At 48.3% G+C, this 17,986-nt stretch overlaps 1 protein-coding gene across 1 annotated transcript in view; it reads left to right on the forward strand.

Moving 5' to 3' along the window:
• Positions 1-17,986, forward strand: part of KCNH1 (potassium voltage-gated channel subfamily H member 1) — a 337,403-nt gene that overhangs the window by 300,629 nt on the left and 18,788 nt on the right. The gene's annotated exons all lie outside the window — the stretch shown is intronic.

A 17,986-nucleotide genomic window follows, 5' to 3' on the forward strand; every position in this document is an offset into this window, starting at 1 on the left:
ATAGACAAGCCAGTGCAGGGTCAGCCTTCATGAAATTCTATTTGGTTAAACACATGGCCCTGGGAGAGGGAGGGAAGGGAGCCCAATGTGCCAGGCCTTGGGTTGGGGAGTTAACTTTCTTTGTCCCATTTGATCCTCATATTATCTTGTGAGGTGTTATAGATTGCTTTCTGAATTTATAAATGAAGCAACATGCTCCAGGAGTTTAAAAGAAAGTCTATGGAAAGTTAAAATAATTCAGTTATGCAAGAAAAATGACTTCATCTTTTCTATAAATCAATGTAGGTTTCTTTTCAGCCCCCATAACTGTTAGTGGTAGAACCTTCATCTTAGGAAATTTGGGGCCACTCCCCACACTTCTCAGGGATTGTTCCAAATTCTGACCAGCGTTGCCCAATAGAGCCCTCTGGGATGATGGAAGTATATTTGCACTGCTCCATGCACCTAGCTCCCGGCCAGAGGTGACTGTTGAGCATCTGAAATGTGGCTAATGTAACTAAGCTAGTGACTTCTTAATTTTATATAAATTAATTTAAATTTAAAGAGCCATTATGGTTATCATATTGGACAATGCAGTTGTGGGCAAAATTACATGGGGCACAGGTATTTATTTGGTGGGTCTTGGCTGATGGCTCATCCTGGGAATCATCATTTACCACATTGAAAACCCTGAAAATAATTGTGTTTCCATTGGAATGTCCAAGGTGTTGGTCCCTTCTGAGTTCCTTCTATTCCTGACCTCAGGCCTCCTTAGGACTGGCTCCCTCTTCACTCCCTCTTCACACTTCATTGGCTCTGGGATCCCACTAACATTGGCCACTAGCCATGTGCTCCTCTTGAGCCCTTGAAATGCAGATAGTGAGGACTGAGATGTGATGTAAGTGTGAAAAATACAATGGAGCTTGAAGACTTAATATGAAAAATATATACATAAATTAAAAAATTTTATAAAATAAATTATATTTTTATAAAATAAATTATGTGCATATATTTATAGTAATATTTATATATTACTATAAAATAACATCTCATTAATAGTTTTTTTATGTTGATTACATGTTGAGATCCTATTTTGTTCATGTAGGGTTAAATACTGTTATTAAGATCTTTTTAGTTTCCATTGTTTTTATTTTCCTTTATTCTTTTTTAAAAAATGTTTTATTTTTATACAGTTCTTAAAGGCTGCTTTCCATTTACAGATATTATAAAGTATTGGCTGTATTCTCTGTGCTGTACAGTACTTCCTTGAGCCTATCTTGTACCCAGTAGTTTGTACCTCCGTCTCCCCATTTCTATATATTTTGTGTGTTTGTAATATATATATGCAGTTCATTTTATCTGTATCTTCTTACTTTTTTTAATGTAGCTCTAGAAAATTCACACATGTGACTTACATTTGTGGCTTGTGTTAAATTTCTGTTGAAGAGCGCTGCTCGAGAGAGTCACTGTGCTGTTCCCGAGTCTTCTGAGGGAGATGTCAGTCCACTTCCTGAGAGCCTGGCCTCCAGCGTGGGGCAGTGTCAAGGCGGAACTGGAAATGCATATTTCAAAATGTTACTTCACCACCCCAGCAACTGGGTTCTCCAGTGAGTTACAGAAAGGAAGAGGGTTCCCCAGCCCTTTGGGTCTATGAACTGGGGGCTGGGCCTCCTTACAGGCTGAGGGTCTGCTCAGGGAGGGAAGGAGAGAGTAGTCAGCCTCAGCTCCAGCGCTGGACCTGTCTCACTGGTCAAGCTGAATCCCTGAGGGTAGGGAGCAGTAGGGGCCTGCTCAGGTGCAGTCTGGGGACTAAAGTGCATTCATAGCCTGATCCATCAGGGCTTGACGGATGAATCCCATCATGGCCCTGACATGTCCCAGCTCTGGGAGTGACCACTGGTCAATGCAGTCAGTCCCCGCATCTGCAATTGGATCTTCCCTTTCTCACCTAGCTGAAGGTCTGGCCCTTCAAAATCCTTTGGGGAAATGCTTGTTGAATTAAAGTTGGGCAGATGAGGACAAGGTCTCACCTAATCCCAGAGGCTCCCTGAGAGGCAAAGAAGAGCCACTTGTAAAGCAGTTTAGAAACGAATCAGTATGTGGTCAAATAGAAGGCATAACTCAAACAGAAGATGTAGACACATCCCTTTTTTGCTCTAAGTTGATCAACCAACCATATGCCCAGCACCTACCCTTTCCAGAGCCCTGATGCAGGAATGGAGAGAACAGGGGTCCTCAGGGAGCCTGGTGGGAGAGGCAGGACATGAAACCAGAGACTGGGTCGCTGTGCCAGTGGGGCACGCGAACACCCAAAAATGAGCAAAGGAGACCTCAGTGAATGTCGTAGACTTGTTGGGGAAGGTAAAGTTCCATGCAAATTAGAATCCTAAAACAAATTCCTTTCTAAATGCCTGGAAGGGAGACCCCACTGTTTGAAGAACCCTGCAGTAAATCATTCTGCAGGTAAATCCTTCAATAATAGTATGCAGGTGTTGAGAGTTTTCAGAAAAGTCTGGATTTTTTTGTATCACATACTTTCTTTTTTTTTTTTTAATATGTTTTTATTGAAGTAGAGTCAGTTTACAATGTTGTGTCAATTTCTGGTGTACAGCACAGTACTTCAGTCATATAGGAACATACATATATTCATTTTCACCATAAGTTACTACAAGATATTGAATATGGTTCCCTGAGCTATACAGTGTAAACTTGTTGTTTATCTACTTTATATTTATTAGTTAGTATCTGCAAATCTCGAACTCCTAATTTATCCCTTCCCACCCCCTTCTCCCACTGTTTTCTGAGTCTGTTTCTGTTTTGTAAATAAGTTTGTTTGTCTTTTTTTTTTAAGATTCCACATGTAAGTGATACCATGTCACATACTTTCTTAAAGCAAGGCCCACCTGAGCACTGTAAATGGAACGTCTTTGAGCAGGGGTGAGGGTGCTTAGAAACCAGGCAATGAGATGCGTAGACTTCTCTGAGGGACTATTCCATTGTCCCAGGACCTGCTTTCCTTCGGAGCCCTGAGACCAGGGCAGCAGGGCTCCCGGAACATCTTCTGCAGTTGCGTCCGAAGCACTGTCTTGCAGCCCTGGCCTCAAAGCCTGTGCTGAGGCTAGAAAGGCCTCGCTGAGGACTCGTCCCATCCCAGGCCCCCTCCAAAAGCTGCGCTCTTTGGCTGCATACCTCAGGGAGCGTATCTCCCCAGGCCCCACAGAGGCTCACACATGGGCTGGTTTTTATGATTATTGTTGTTGACATGGGGTTAGCATCTTGAGCCCTTCTTTCTCAACCCTGAGAAATCACAGTGACTCATGATCGTCTATAATAACAATTAGCTCTTGATAGAAAAATCATGCCCTAGTGATTACAGTGCAAAATCCTGGGGAGCTTGTTACAAGAGATTAGTGACGCAGAGTTGAACCAGGCCAAGCTAATCCCATTAAGATTTATATTGTGTGTTGTGTAAATCGGCTTGTTGACAGTCAGGCTCAGCAGAAGAGGATTGGGCCCCTCATCCCTCCTTGTCCTCGGGCAGGGAGTGGCCACAGGTGTACTCAGAGCCCGCCCAGGCATGCGTCAGCTGGTACAGGCAGCACAGTGGTTCTTCCAGAAAAGGTCCCAAGCCTGTCAGAGTGGGAGGAGGCCTGTCCTTGCCCCTAAGAGCTGGGGGTTTCTATTCCAGAAGCTTCCCTGAGTCATTACCAGTCTTTGCTGCTGTTGGGCTTGCCCTTGAAGGCAGGTCTTTCTCATGGACTTGATCTGAAGCCTTCCTCCTCTGAGGTCTGGCTGCTCCGTGACCTCCCTCCAGGACCAGCACAGGCCTCCGATGGATGGAGAGTCTGCTGGTCAGACATCGCCATGGAGTGCCCCCTGGGGAACCAGCCCTCTGAGGAGACGTGCACCCCAGGACATCCCAGAGGCCTCCTCATAGAGCCCTGCCAGGGGCATGTGGAATCATATATCAGCCCCACACAGGCACAACCTAAATCAAGTACCCAAGCTCGTTTCTTACTTCTGGGTTGTTCCCTATAGAGACAAAGGGCATAGAGAGGGGCTGAAATGCACAAAAGATAAAGACAAAAAGGGTACAGATCGTGCCCCACTTTGAGGTCAGGGATGGTGTCCTGATCCTTTTTGTGTCTCCAGCCCACAGCACAATGCCTAACACACTGGAGCCACAATATTTGCATGAATAAGTGAGTGAATGGATGAATTAAGACCTTAGTTCATGAATTACTCTGTGTATGTATGTTGACCCCTGTAATAAACATGTAACTCTGACCCCCTGGGTGGATACAATGAGCTCATTGCATGTATCATATCATTTGGTCTTCAACAGCCCGTTTTGCTGATGAATTTTGGGCTGAGCAGTTTGCCTAAAGTCATGTAGTGAGTAAGCAGAGGCCCCCAATCCTAGGTAAAGGCAAAAAAAAAGTGATCATTAAATATTTTCTTCCTTACTATCCCAAACAAGGTTTCATTTAAAACCCTTCCATCTACTTGATGACATTTATGTTGTAAAATTCCACAAGGTAGATTTTACTTTTCTTATGAGCAGATGTAGAAACTGAGGTTCAGAGAGGTTAAGTGATGTGCCCTAGGCACACACAGCTGTCAGCCATCACACAGACCCTGTATCACAGTCCACGTGCAGTTCCACAGCCCAGAGCTCCTTCCATGACCTCCATGTCTTCAGACTGCACCCAACACAAGACAAAGCCTCTTCACTTCTCACAGCAGGAGCAATGCAGGCAGCATATTGGTCTGTAGATTGGAGAAAATTATCAATATCCACACCCTTTTGTTTAGGATAGTCATGAGAAGTCACCCCTCTGAGTGGCAGGAGGATGGGTGAGCCCTTCTAAGTCACTGAGGCTCCCAGGACTCAAGCCTGCTTTGTTGGTGCTGAATTCCTGGTAGTTCCACTCTGAGCCACCTTGGTCCTGAACGAAGTTAACTTCTGTGTGTTTGACCTCTGAACTTCCCATGTCATGGAAATAGATTATCTTTAATGCAATGCAGGCAAGTGGATATTGATCACTGCTTATGAGCCTGGCCCTGGGCTGTGTCCTGAAAATGCAAACAGGAATAAGACAGACCAGAGGAGGAGGCAGAAAAATCTATGATCAAAGGAAAAATGAATAAGTGCTAAGTTGAAGCAATTGTCATGAGCTGTGGGAATAATTAATTTAGCCTGGAAATATATAGGAAGGCTTCCTGGAGGAGGTGGCATTTGAGCTGGACTATTAAAAAGAAGTTCTCTGGGCAGAGAATGAAAGGCCAGGCATTGCAGGCTGAGAAAAAAGAAAAGCTAAAACAGAAGTTCTATTCTTCCCCACAACCACTTCCCTAATCCCCACAATCCTGGGCAAAAAACTCATCACCCAAAGACAAGGATGATTGGGCAAGCAAATTTAATTCTTTAAGGAGATCTGGAGAAGGGATCACATCTTGATATGTATTTTACCCCCTGATCCTACAAGCCTGGCAATTAGGAGATGCTCATTTAATATTTATGGAGAAAGGAGAGAACGGACTGTATTCCCCAAAGCCAGAACAGAACTGCGTCTTCAGTGCTGAAAGCATGATTTGGGACCTTAATAATCCCTTTGTGCGTTAAGGATTGGACACTTCCCATCTTGTGTCTGGTCATATTGCCATCTTTGCTTTGGCTCAGGAGACTCAAAACTAGATGGGTGGCATCTGTTAGAACCTTGTGGTCAGCTTTTGGCTAGATCTCATTGGCTGCCTTTGTTTTCCTTCTATCCTCACTTTCTTGCGAATGTTATCCTTTATCTTGCTGTGTTTTCTGCATCTAAAAAAGCACCTATGAATCTATTGGTTTTCGAACCAAGTTGAAAAAAGTTTTTAAAGGTGAATGAAATATATTGGTAAGCACAGGGGCAGACCTAAGTAAAGGAATACTGCCAGCATAATAGTGCCTGTCTGGCCGAGGGCCGGGGCGAGAAGGATGCACAAGAGCTACCTAAACCAGCACGGGGGGAGCCAGGCAGAAGGAGCCACTTTTTCCCCAAGGCTCACAGCTTCCCCAAGGCATGGCACTGGGCTGGCACTCACGGGCTAGAATTTTAAGACTCCCAGATTCCTGTTCATGTGGAAATGCAGTTCTCAGACCCTTTAGTGAACTTAAGACAGAAGCACAAGTGCCACAGGCATTAGGAGCAAACCCTTCAGGAAAGAACCTGTGTTTGAGGCCAGGTGGTCCTGAGTATGAATCCCAGCCCGGCCACTTACTAGCCCTGTGGTGTTAAGCCGAAGGCCTAACCTCTCTGGGCTTCATCTTCCTATTCTGTAAAATGGGGATAAGAACAGCTATACCATAGGGTATTCAGGAGGGCTGGTTGACATAGTGACTGTGCAGCATAGAGCTCATTGTCTCCTTGTGTGATGCTTCCCCAAGGCCCAGACACTCGGACAGGCAGTCTCTCTCCAGCTCCATGTGGGAGAGCTACTGGGCAGAGGGCAGGCACAGACAGTGTCTGCACAGTGGTTGGATCCATCTGTCTGTCTGTCTATCTATATATCTATTTCTCTATCAAGCAATCATCTGTCCCCCCATCCGTCATACACCCACCCACCTACCCATACATCCACCCACCCATCCATCCATCTATCCATCTATCCATCCATCTCTGATTTCCTGAATGTACATATCTCTATCTCTATATTTTAAACTAATAGGATTATGGGTCTGACCCTTAGTTACCTTAGCTTCATGGCGCCACCATCAGCACAAGTGGTCTATCTTAAGACTCTGTGTTAATTTGCTAAAACTGCCGTAACAAAGTACCGTGGACAGGGTGGCTAAAACAGTGGTTGTTTATTGTCTCCCAGTCCAGGAGGCTTGAAGTCCAAGACTAAGGCGTCTGCATGATTGGTGCCTTTGGAGCACTGTGAGGGAGAGTCTGCTCCAGGCCTCTCCCCTGGCTTCTGGTGGTTTGTGGACTCCTCGGTGGACCTTGGCTTCTGCTGCATCACCCTGATCTCTGCCTTCATCTTCACGAGATGTTCTCCCTGTGTGCTGTGGGCATGTCTGTCTCTGTGTCCAAACTTTCCCTTTCATAAAGACACCTGTCCTATTGGACTAGAGGCCTACTCTATTCCAGTATGACCTCATCTTAACTAGTCACCTCTGCAGTGACCCTATTTCTAAATAAGGCCACATTTGGATGTTCTGGGGGTTAGGGTTTCAACAGATGAATTTCTGGGGACAGCAACCCGTAATCTCCCACTCTCTTATCCAACTGCCCGTGCATTTATGACATGGCTATGTAGGGTCACGGCCACAAAGTGAGATGGGGTTTGGGAGATTTGACTCAAATGAGAATCTAGAACTTGAATCCACAACCATGACTTGCTAGGACTTAAAAAGTGGGGTAGTTAGTGTTATCTATAGGATCTCATCATTTATTTTACCTGTCCCTTCCGTGTGTAAAAGAAAGACTAGTACCAGGGTACCCTTGGTCCACACACCCATCCCAGGCAGTGCTCCAACCCTTGATCTTGGGCCCCAAACACAGATACCTCCCTTACCCTTGTCCTCCCTCCCAGGGAAACAAGACTCGTGCTCCCTTCATGGGAGGAGTTTGCAGACTGTTAATGTAACCAAAGAGAGACTCTTCACTGTGGAACTGGGAATCTGAACGTTGCCACAAGACCTAATGTTCTAGCCTTGCAGGAAACCTTCTTTGAAATTAACCTGATCCTGTTCAAATCACTCCTTGTTTCAGCCTACAGCCTCCGTGCTTGTGCTTGTGCCTGAATGGGTGAGTGCACGTGAGAATGAGTGGGGTCATCCTTCCCCTTGAATTCCAGAAGCCCTGCAAGAGTAAAGGAACTCAGTAGATTCCAAGTAAGATCAGCAAGTTTAAAGGGTCAGTTCGTGGAGACTATAAATATGACAGCTGTTAATGAACTGTAACTGTGTAAATGGAAGATCTAGTGATGTTTACTGTTACATGAAACATCCAAGCACAGAAAGGATATGTTCTGCTTTAGAGGCTCAGGAGTCCTACATGGTGACAGTGTCCGTGAGTGGAGGAAACCTCTCAGATCCTCAAGTGTGATGTGTGCTGTGGGTGCTGCGGCCTCCCTGCAGGCAGGGCAGAGCTCTGCAGCTCCCACTGGCTCCAGGGTCCTAGTGTCCGACTCTCTGGAGCACAGAGGGGTTCCAACACCTTCCTGCCTCTCTCCCCATCACTGGGATCGCACGGAGCCTGCCTCAGGAGAGCTCCACCAGTTGGAGAGTTCCTTCTCTCAGTTCTCAATTCCCCTGGCCTTTTCCCACCCCACCCCCTTCTCAAGAAGCCTGGCTCTTTCCCCAGAGAACCACAAGGGGACCTTTTAGTTCTTCAAGCAAGCAGATGGTGGACTTTTCAAGTCTTGAGAAGGGAGCATCTACTTGACTCCTGGATCTTTCTTTTTGTGCCAGCTACCACTCTTGGCACAAATTTGAAATGAAATCCAATGATTCATTGGAAAACAAAACAAAGACAAAATTCTTCTACCAGGGTGAACAGGAAAAGGCGTGTAATAGGTGAGGGTCACTGAAAAAGCCTCCTGCCGCCCTCACGTGCACTTCATATGTGTTTGTGTAAGCAAGGGGTTCTCACCCGTTGAAGAGACAGTTCCTGAGCTCTTGCTCTGTGCCAGGCACTGTGCTCAGCCCGGTGGGGGATGCTGAGGTGAATCAGCCAGGAGCCCTGCCCTGAGGGACTGATGAATTAGTGGGGGAACTCAAATATTTACACAAAAGGCTAATTCAGGGTAGAAAGTGTTTCTAATTAGAGCAGACTGGAGATGAAGCTATGTTCAGGGAAGAGTTGAGCACCTCTGGCAGGGAGGCTCAAGGAAGGCTTCCTGGAAGAAGTGGCCTTCCTCAGGCCTTTGCTGCGGGGGTAGGATTTGAACCAGTGGAAATGGGCATCGGGGAAGGGGAGAGCAACCCAGTCGGAAGGCAGCATGAACAGCTCTGGAGTGGGGCGGATGGTGGGCACACGGCATTGGAGTCCTTTGCCTGGAGAGTAAGGTCTTCACATACACACATGATGCTGCCCCATGCACTGTGCTGTGTTTACATGTCTGTGCTACATGCTACTGTGACCTTGTTTGCATTGTGTCCAGTCTCATCATGTACCTGAATCACACGCCTGGACCATAGCCTGAGCATCCTTCGGAGTGGGGCCAAAAAGAAGGCCTCCTTGGCAGTTCTGTGAAAATGGTGTCTGCTTGAATAGATTCATCTGACATTTCGAGGGAGCATCGGGAAGGCCCCTCGTATTTATTCTGTCCCCAGGACCAGATGCATTGATTGCCCTTTCATAGGCTACAAAGGGGAAAGAATGACCAGGCTGTAGGAGTTTTCATTTTTTTTTTTGCACGGAGAAGCTTTTTAGAAAATGCTTCTGCAGACCAGCCACACCTGGAGCCACAGCCTGCCCGGGCCCTGGGCATTAACCCAGCATCATGGGGAAGACAGGTGGTCAATTTCCCCCTGTGTGGCCGGCGGCTTCCTGGCTGATCACTCACACCTAAGGTCTGCCAAGAACTCAGATCGGGCAGCCACTTCACGGACTGTATGAAACACAGCGTGGGGGGTGGAGCAGAGCTGGGCTTGGGTTTTACTGCCAGTAATTGCTTGTGCTGTCCCTGTCCTTGAACCAAGGTTCTTGATGTAAATAGCTCTCTCGGGGAGCAGAGTCTGGGTCCAGTCAGGGTGAGTGCCTGCCACCTCATTACGGGTGGACTCTCCATGTGCCTGGCGGAGGCTAAGACCTTATGCGTCTCAGTCTTGGGAGCCTGGGGACAGAACACATCAGAGTAGGGGGCTGGGAGCCCTGCTTGGCAGCTGATTACCTGCTCCCCCCTCCCACCCCTCTTGGGCTTGACTGCCCTTGTCCACACCTACCAGACTCCCCTTGGGTATTGGTCCAGCAACAGTGTATCTGGACAGCGGACCTCGGTGCCCTCTTGTACCTGTCCCTGCATATGTTCCCTCCCTCCTCCACCAACACCTGCTCTTCTCCAGGACCTTGAATTCCCAGAGAGGAGGGACTATGCTTTCTGCCTCACATCCAACCTTCAGTGTGGTCCTGACATAACTTGGGTTCAGTACTGTTGGTCAGATGGGACATAAGAGAGGGTTAGCCCATCAGGGACCTCCCCTGCCCCATGCTCAAGCTCTTCCATCAGCACTGACGTGTCCTTGAGCCTCAGTCTTCTCATCTGTGAAATGAAAATAATAGCATCTGCCTGGGTGGTGTGGTGAGAATTAGCCCCTGTGCTTAGCATGCACTGCTCGTAAGCACTCTTACTGCCTTCCACCTACTTGATAAGAGGGGCGGTCTGAGACTTAGGAGAGCTGCTGGTTCCCAGTTCAGACTACCATTTCCTGGCTGTGGGGCCTGGAGGACACCCCTACCCCTCTCTGGGCTTCAGTTTCCTCATCTGTGACACAGAGAGGTTGAACAAAGTGACATGTGAGGTCCTTTCCGGCCCTGACTATTTTTGGTTCTAATGAGATCACTGGGCATCCACCACCCACGTTCTGAGTCACCAGCCAGGGCTCACATAATCCCAAGTAATGGCTAAAGCAAAAGTCATTTTTATTTGACTTTCAAATATTTTGCTTATTTGGTGGTAGATGTTACTTTCCACACTCCAGTTTGCTCGGGCAGATGCTAAAGGTTGTCTGCATCTCTGGAGCACATCAATGACTGTGGGTAAGGAACGCAACATCATACCCTCTGGGGAATGTTGCCCACCTTCCACAGTCCTGGCTGTGAGTGCCAGTGTCTGAATTTTGTGAAACTGATGGCAGCAGAGGTGAGTCTAGATGGGGCTTCCCCTCCTCCTGTTTCTACAGAAAGCTTCATGGAAGAGGGGAGATTTCAGGATGAATGAAAATAGTGAAGTAAGGAGTAGGATTAATTGGCAAAAGGACAAGATCTGGAGCCCAGTTCTCCGGATTTGAATGTCAGTTATACCACTGAACCTCTCCAAGTCTCAGTTTCTCCATCTGTAAAGTGAGGCTAGTGATGGTACCTACCTTAGGGTTTAAATAGAATACAATATGCAAAGAGTAGATGGCATATCACCTGGCTCTCAGTAAGCATTCAGTCATGCTGCTGCTGGTTATGATTATTATGTGTGTGTCGGGGGGCATTGTCACGGGGTGGCATGATGTAGGAATAGGCTGGAATTGGAATTAGGAGGCCTGGACATAGGGGGAGAGATGCAGTGTAACCTGGGACAGAGGATGTAAGGAGGGATGGCTGGTCATAAGAGGGTAAGTATGGGCAGGGAAAAGGACCCTGGCTCAGAACCGCAGGGCAAGGGGATCCCCCGGGGAAGGACGACCAAGGAGAGAAGAGGCGACAAGACCTGAGTCGAGAGTCCTGAGATCTGTCTTCTGATCACTTTCCTAGTCTGTCTTCAGAGCAATCAAATCAGGTGGTTTTAGCCATTTTTTTTTTTTTTTTGGAGAGAGGAAGTTATAAAAATTGCACCCAGGTGGGCTCTGTGTCTGGGGTAGGGTCCCCCAGGTACACCCCTGACTTAAGTGGGGCTAGAACACGGATTTCCAACTCCCAAATGCCAGCCCCAAGACCCTGTCACTGTCGTTCTGATGGATGCTGCCTGGTTAGCCCCAAGTCACGCACCCCAGGAAGTTCGTTTTCTCTTTCTGGTCTGAGACCTTTATGCATTTATTGAGATGAAGGTTAAACCCCCGGAGAAGAGAGATTTAAGAGGCCCGTAATTCTCTGCCAGCTTTGTCAGCTCCTCAGGTGCTGGAGCAAAGCGGTTGGGGAGTCTGCCAGCTGCAGGAGAGTTCAGATCTGAAGAAAGGTTTTTCCACCAAGGGCCTGAGCTGACAATTCCTTTCCCCGAGATGCTGGCAGGTCTTGCCTATTTCAGGTACTTCTCAGCAGGCTCCCTCTGTGTTTCCCTCCACCCTGGACTGGCAGGGGGGCAGCAGGGAGGGATGATGAAGTCTGTGGCTTTCTCCAAAATTCTCAGTGCGGATGAGATAAATTCTCATCTCCAGAGTGGGTGATGCTCTGCCTCCCCCCTCTCCTCACTCCCACCTGGAAAAACCCAGACAAGCCCCTCCCAGGTCTGCTTGCAGCCCTGAAGACCTCTGCTGATGGGGGAGGGAAAGGGGGCTTGAGTTCACAGCCTGGCAAGGAGGCTTCTGAACGAATCATTTGCTGCTCTTGACTTTGCATCGCGTACGTAGGAAGAAAGGACCCTGATGAGTTGCTCTCCGTGTCTGTGAAGGAATGAGCAAGTGGAATTGGATTTAAATAAAAGCAGACAAAACTGTGTGTGTGTATATGAAATTGACCACTGGATGGTTAAATATAGAATTGACTCTATGGCCCTTTAAAAACGAGAGTAGCATTTAGGGTTGGGAGAGCCAAGGACCTTGCCTCTCCCAGGCTGTGTCCTCATCTGTATGAAGCAAGAATACTTGCCCCACATACGCCTCAGGGCCAGTGTGATCCCCAAGGAGACATTGTGTGTGCCAGCTTTCTGTCAGTCATTAACAGGGAACAAATGTCAGTTGTCCTATTGTTAATAATACCAGGTGTGGTGGCCGCCTGCATTGAATGGTTTAGAAGGTCACTGGCCTGAAGACGGAGGACTGGACCAGGTGACCTCCTGAGGTCCCTCTGATTCTAGCATCGCTCTCCGGGCTCCTCTGCCTTTGTTATTGGAGGAACCCCGGCTACCAGGAAACAAAAGAGGAGAAATGGGAGTGAGTCTGGCGGAAAGGCTGTGTCGAGGGTCTGAGGTCTCTAATCTTTGAGGCTTAGAGATTGTTATTAGAAATGAGGGTGATAATCTAAACATTGAAATGGCCAGGAAGTCAAGAATCCTCTGATTGTGCTACTCCTCACCCCTCCCTTCCCTTAGACTTCCCAGTAAGGGGACAGGGAGGGCTCCGGCCATTGAGGCATGTTCTCAGGTGGCACCAGAAGCTTCCCTCACCCTTGACCCAGGGAGATTGCATTGTGGTGTCTGCCATGGCCCAGGGCACCTCTCCCTCGCTGTCTGGGCGTTGCATCCTGAAGCTGACAGCTGGGCGTCATTGATTGGTGGTCCTGGCAAATCCGAGTGGCGAGCCTCATGCTCGTCAGACCTGGAGCACCGTCTCTGAACACGACCCCCCTGCCTGGCTCCTGAGTTCCTGTGGTTCGTCTTAGCTGCTGGTCTGTGCCCTCCTGCTTTACGGCTGGGCCATTTCCCAGCAAAATGAGAAACTAAGAGCATGAGCTCAAGATGACAGGTTTAGCCTAAGAATGGACGGTTATATATCAAAATCAGATGCTGTGCCCTGCACTATGCCTGGAACTGAGAGGGACACAGAAATATGAGACATGGTCTCTGTCCTGAGAGCTCTCATGGGAGAGTTAGGAAGGCAGCATTTAATCTTGTCTTTTGTAAGGGCATCAGTGAAGAAAAACATAATGACATGATCAACACATGTCAATATCAATAGGTAATATTCATTAGGTGTGTACTGTATGTGTGTTAGGCACTGTGCTAACACATTGAATACTTCTTCCTTATAATAATTCTACAAAGTAGGTAGGCACTCTCAGCCTCAACTTTCTCATCTGTGTAATGGGATGACAATAGCACTACCCTCAAAGGACTGTTCAGATTCATTGAAATAATGTACACAAAGTGCTAGAACAGTGCCTGATGCACAGGGAGAGCCCAGCGCTGGTGACCTCTGCCAGTGTCAGATGCTGGGCCCCCTCTGGGGATGCAGCCCCTGCTTCTCCCCTTCCATGGTTTGGGTACGTGAAGCCTCATTTCTCTGCAATTTTGATGTCTCTGGGCCCTCTCTTCTCTGCCATTTCTCATGCTGGTCCTTATTTTACCCTTCCTGTGAGGCTCTTCTGCAAAGGCTTCTCTTTCTCTCCTACTTTCTCTCTCTTCATGTTCTGTTCTGTCTATCCCTCTCTTAGGGCCTCTGTCCCTCTCGGATGCCCAGTTCCGCTGGAGCAGGAACAGGCATCCTCTGGACCCGGTGGTTCCTTTCTTGCTCACGGGGGATTTCCCACAGTCTAAGCTGCGGGAGGCACCAGCCTTCGGTGGTCAGAACAGACCAGTGGGGCCAGTTTGTAGCACTTATGCTCCCCCTGCCCCCTGTCCCCCAAGAAAGCTAAGAATACTGCCCACATCTCTGCTTCAAGTCTGTGGGTTGATATGGGTATGGGATGGGAACAAATTGCCCAGATGTTTAGCTTCTGGGTCAGCACAAATGCCAAAAGTTGTTCTCAGTGAAGGCTGGATTCTGCAACCCAACAAAGCAGCCTTCCTATGCTGTGTTGGATTCAAGACCAACTTCTAGCATCTGGATATCAAAAGGAGAGAAACACAATCTGAACTGTCTCTCCAGTCACCATGTGCTTATAATGATATCGTGTGATAAAAATACAGAGGCAAGGCGGTAGAAGTGATGTAGTAGTCACTTGATATGCACCACAAGCCCCCTAATTTTGCATCAGCTGCTCCCTGAAAATTAAAACGTCACTTTCCCAGATGCACTGATGTGCGTTACTCTACCGGGAACAGGCTTGCTTGGTGCGGGGGTGTGGCTGATGGGAGAAAGATGAAGGTTCTTAGGAAAGATGGCCTTTGGCAGATGGGATGGCCGGGCCCCTTGAGAGAGGAGCTGGTCCCTGATCTCAGCACAGATATGTGGACTAGAGGGAGGGCACACTGCCTCCCTCTGTGGCAGTGAGTGGTCGCAGCACCAGCGTACAGTCTGTAATTTTGTGTCAATGTGCAGTTTGGGAGACAAATTATTGCATTTGCTCCCTAGAAGTAAGGAGTCATCTGGGATTGAAATAAACATAGCCTATGTCTACATTTGGCAAAAGGGGCTTACAGGGCTGCAGGAGAGGCAGATGAACACTCCTGAGGGCTGAAGTGACTTCTCAGACCCCAGGCCTGGAGCCTGGTCCCAGCACAGGAGGCAGCACTGGGTCTGGGTAATTGACACTGGTCATGCTTTATCATGATCTCATTAATCCTCAGGGGTGTGCAGTGCTTAGCCCAGGACACGCTCAAAGCCCAGTGCAAGCAGGTATCCTGCCATGCTTCCTGTGCTCAGTCTACCAGGAAAGTCCTACTAACCCCCAGGTCCTCGGCTCTCTCCAGATTCTTGGAGACCTTCCCAGCACATCTTCTGGAGCAGAGAAGCATGAACCTCTCCCTGCCCTGTTCCCAAGGCCCCTTCATTCTGGAATCTGCAAGGATTCCAGGTCAAATGAGAAGCTTAGCTATCACCCCACTCGGGCTCTGGTCGGATTCCGCAGTTTAACTGAGTAAACCGTCAGTAGAGGACTTACCCTCTCTGAGCCTGAACCCCTCCCCTTTGCAAGAGGGGTGAAAATAGTCCCCACATCATGGGCCTGTGGTTGAGAGTTAAGATCAGGCAGGTAAATGCTTAGCACTGGGACTGGCTCAGTAAATGTCTGTGAAGTACACCGTTTCACCTCAAGTCACAGCTGGTTGGGGGATGATTCCTCCAAAGACGGAGTAGTTCAAAGACAGACTTGGGTGAAAATCCACCTCAGCCTTCGCTGCACAGGCCTCCGCGCTCACCATTCTCTGGAAGCTTTAGGAACCACAGAGCTTCTGAGTGATGGGAATTAGACTGAGCAGAGAGGAGGGAGGAATGGGACCTTCAGTCCTTGGAGCCAAGAGAACCAGGAGAAAGTCAAGTCCTTGACTGTAGCCCTCATAGGCTCCAGAGAGAGAAACTAAGGTGCTAATGACACCAGCAAAGATGACATTAGCGAGGGCCCCCGCCCCGGCCCCCGTTGGCAGCCTGTGATGAATAAAACAGGGGCTGTGGGTCGCCAGGTGGGGGTTCAAGTTCCTCTCTTTCTCATGTGTGGCTGGGTTTCTCCTGTAGTGTCCTCCCCTCAGGGCTCCCCCCATCAGTGATGGTGCAGTCAGGAAAACTGAAATAGAAACTAGACCAACATTTATCTTTTTCTTTCTTTGCTGAGGATACAGAATTTATCTTAATCATACTATTTGCTTTAACATCTTTTGTCCGATATTAGTATTGTCACACCGGCTTTCTTTATTGCTTCCCCAGTAAATCTCTTTCCATCTTTTTCCTTTTTATGTGACATATATTTAAATATATCTCTTGAAAGCAGCGTATAGTTAGGTGGGTATAAGACTTTCTCATTCTCCATATTTTTGAAACTACACTAATTTTTTAAATTCTTTTTTTTATTGAAGTACAGTCGATTATAATGTGTCGATTTCTGGTGTACAGCAGTGTCCCAGTCATGCATATACGCACATATATTCAAAACTACACTAATTTTTAAAGAGGGGATTTAAATCAGAAAGTTGATGTTGGAAGGCTGAAAAGAGCAAAAAAGAAATGTTGAGGATGCCCAGAGATTAATAACTGCAAGCAGCACCTCCCTCTCCCAGGGATGGGGGCAGAAAAAAGTGGCATTATCAAATCCCAGGAGGTCAGAGGAGGGGCCCCAGCTTCTGTAAGGGTGCTGCTAGTGTTTAGACCTCCCCAAGGAAGGGTGCTGCATGTCTGGTGCTGACGTCTGAGGAGACACCCCGGGCTTGTCCCCAGCGTTTTGCGGGTAGAGCTTGACTTGGGGGTGTTCAGTGGGTGAGGAGTCAGGGAGCTGGGCTCTGACTGCAGTGTGCACAGCTGGGCTGCTGTGAGGCCTCAGAGGGAGCGCACCAACGCTAGAGAGGACGCGGCTAGAGAGCAGGGCTGGAGCTGGCCACTGCCACTGCAGCTGTACGTATAGGAGCTGAAAACAAGGAGGAAGCCTCTTCTCTCCTCCTCCTGCCTTTCCCTCCTGCCAGGGCCTGCCACTGGCAGAACCTAACCGGAAACCAGCCGGCCCCAGAGTCTGGGAAAGACAGTTAGCCGGCTCTGAGGGTCAGCATCCCCAAGCAGAGTATGGAGGGTGGATTTGGTGCTGATGGGGCAGTAAGTAAATAAGTGATACACACACCCTGGGGTGCACTGTCTCATTTCATCCTCCTGGTGTTAGCACAGAGATCATAGTAAAGAGTTTTATTCCCAAGTTATAAAGACAAATCTGAAGACCAGAGTTGTTCAGTGATTTGCCCAAGTCAGTCACCAGATAGTCATTGAATGCCTACTGTGTGCCAGGCATTGTTCTAGCCTTGGAGCCGCAACAGTGAACAAAACAGTTTGTCCCGGCAAGAGTGCTTGTACTATAACTGGGGGAGTGGCGACAGTGGGATGAGGACATAATCAAAGCACACATACAGACAGGTAAATGCACTGATCATCTCGGGTACAGAAGGCAAGTGCTGAACACAATGGAAACGTGTTAGGTGCTATGGGAGGTCGGAGGAGGTCCAGGCTTCAGGGGACAGATACGACCTTACCAAGAACCCAAGTGAAGAGCAGTGTCGACCTGTAAAAAGTGTTAGCATCATAACAAGGTTGGGCTGCTCCGAGTGGTGGCACACAGGGTCTAAACCACCTCCAAGATGCCAGGGAGAAGCCCAGGCCTCCGCACACTCTTTCTCATTCTCCATGGGCCCTTCTGTAAAATGTGGCTGCTTCAGATCAGCCCAGGCCAGGAGAGCCGTTGGACCGTCAGCTCTTTTACTTTCGTTAAATGTGGACCAATCATCTCACACATCTTGTATTCAGTGGGCGCTGCATGAAGACTTCTGAATGGCCGATCAGAGCTGTTCCCTTCTGTAATGAGGATTTGGGAAGATGTCATCTCTCCATAAGACAGAACATGAGGTTTAAAACCAGGGTGAGGAATTCAAGAGGGGTCTAAGAAAGGAAGCACTAAGCACGGATAGCCCCAGGCTGCTCTCCTGATTGGGCGTGGGGTGGGGCTGCTCAGCTCAGGGATGAGTCCCTGGGGCCTGTCTGGTATCAGAGGAATGGGCTCTGCGGCCCAGGCCTCATTCCATCCCT

Source organism: Camelus bactrianus, chromosome 23, assembly GCF_048773025.1.
Source record: "Camelus bactrianus isolate YW-2024 breed Bactrian camel chromosome 23, ASM4877302v1, whole genome shotgun sequence".
NCBI lineage: Eukaryota > Metazoa > Chordata > Mammalia > Artiodactyla > Camelidae > Camelus > Camelus bactrianus.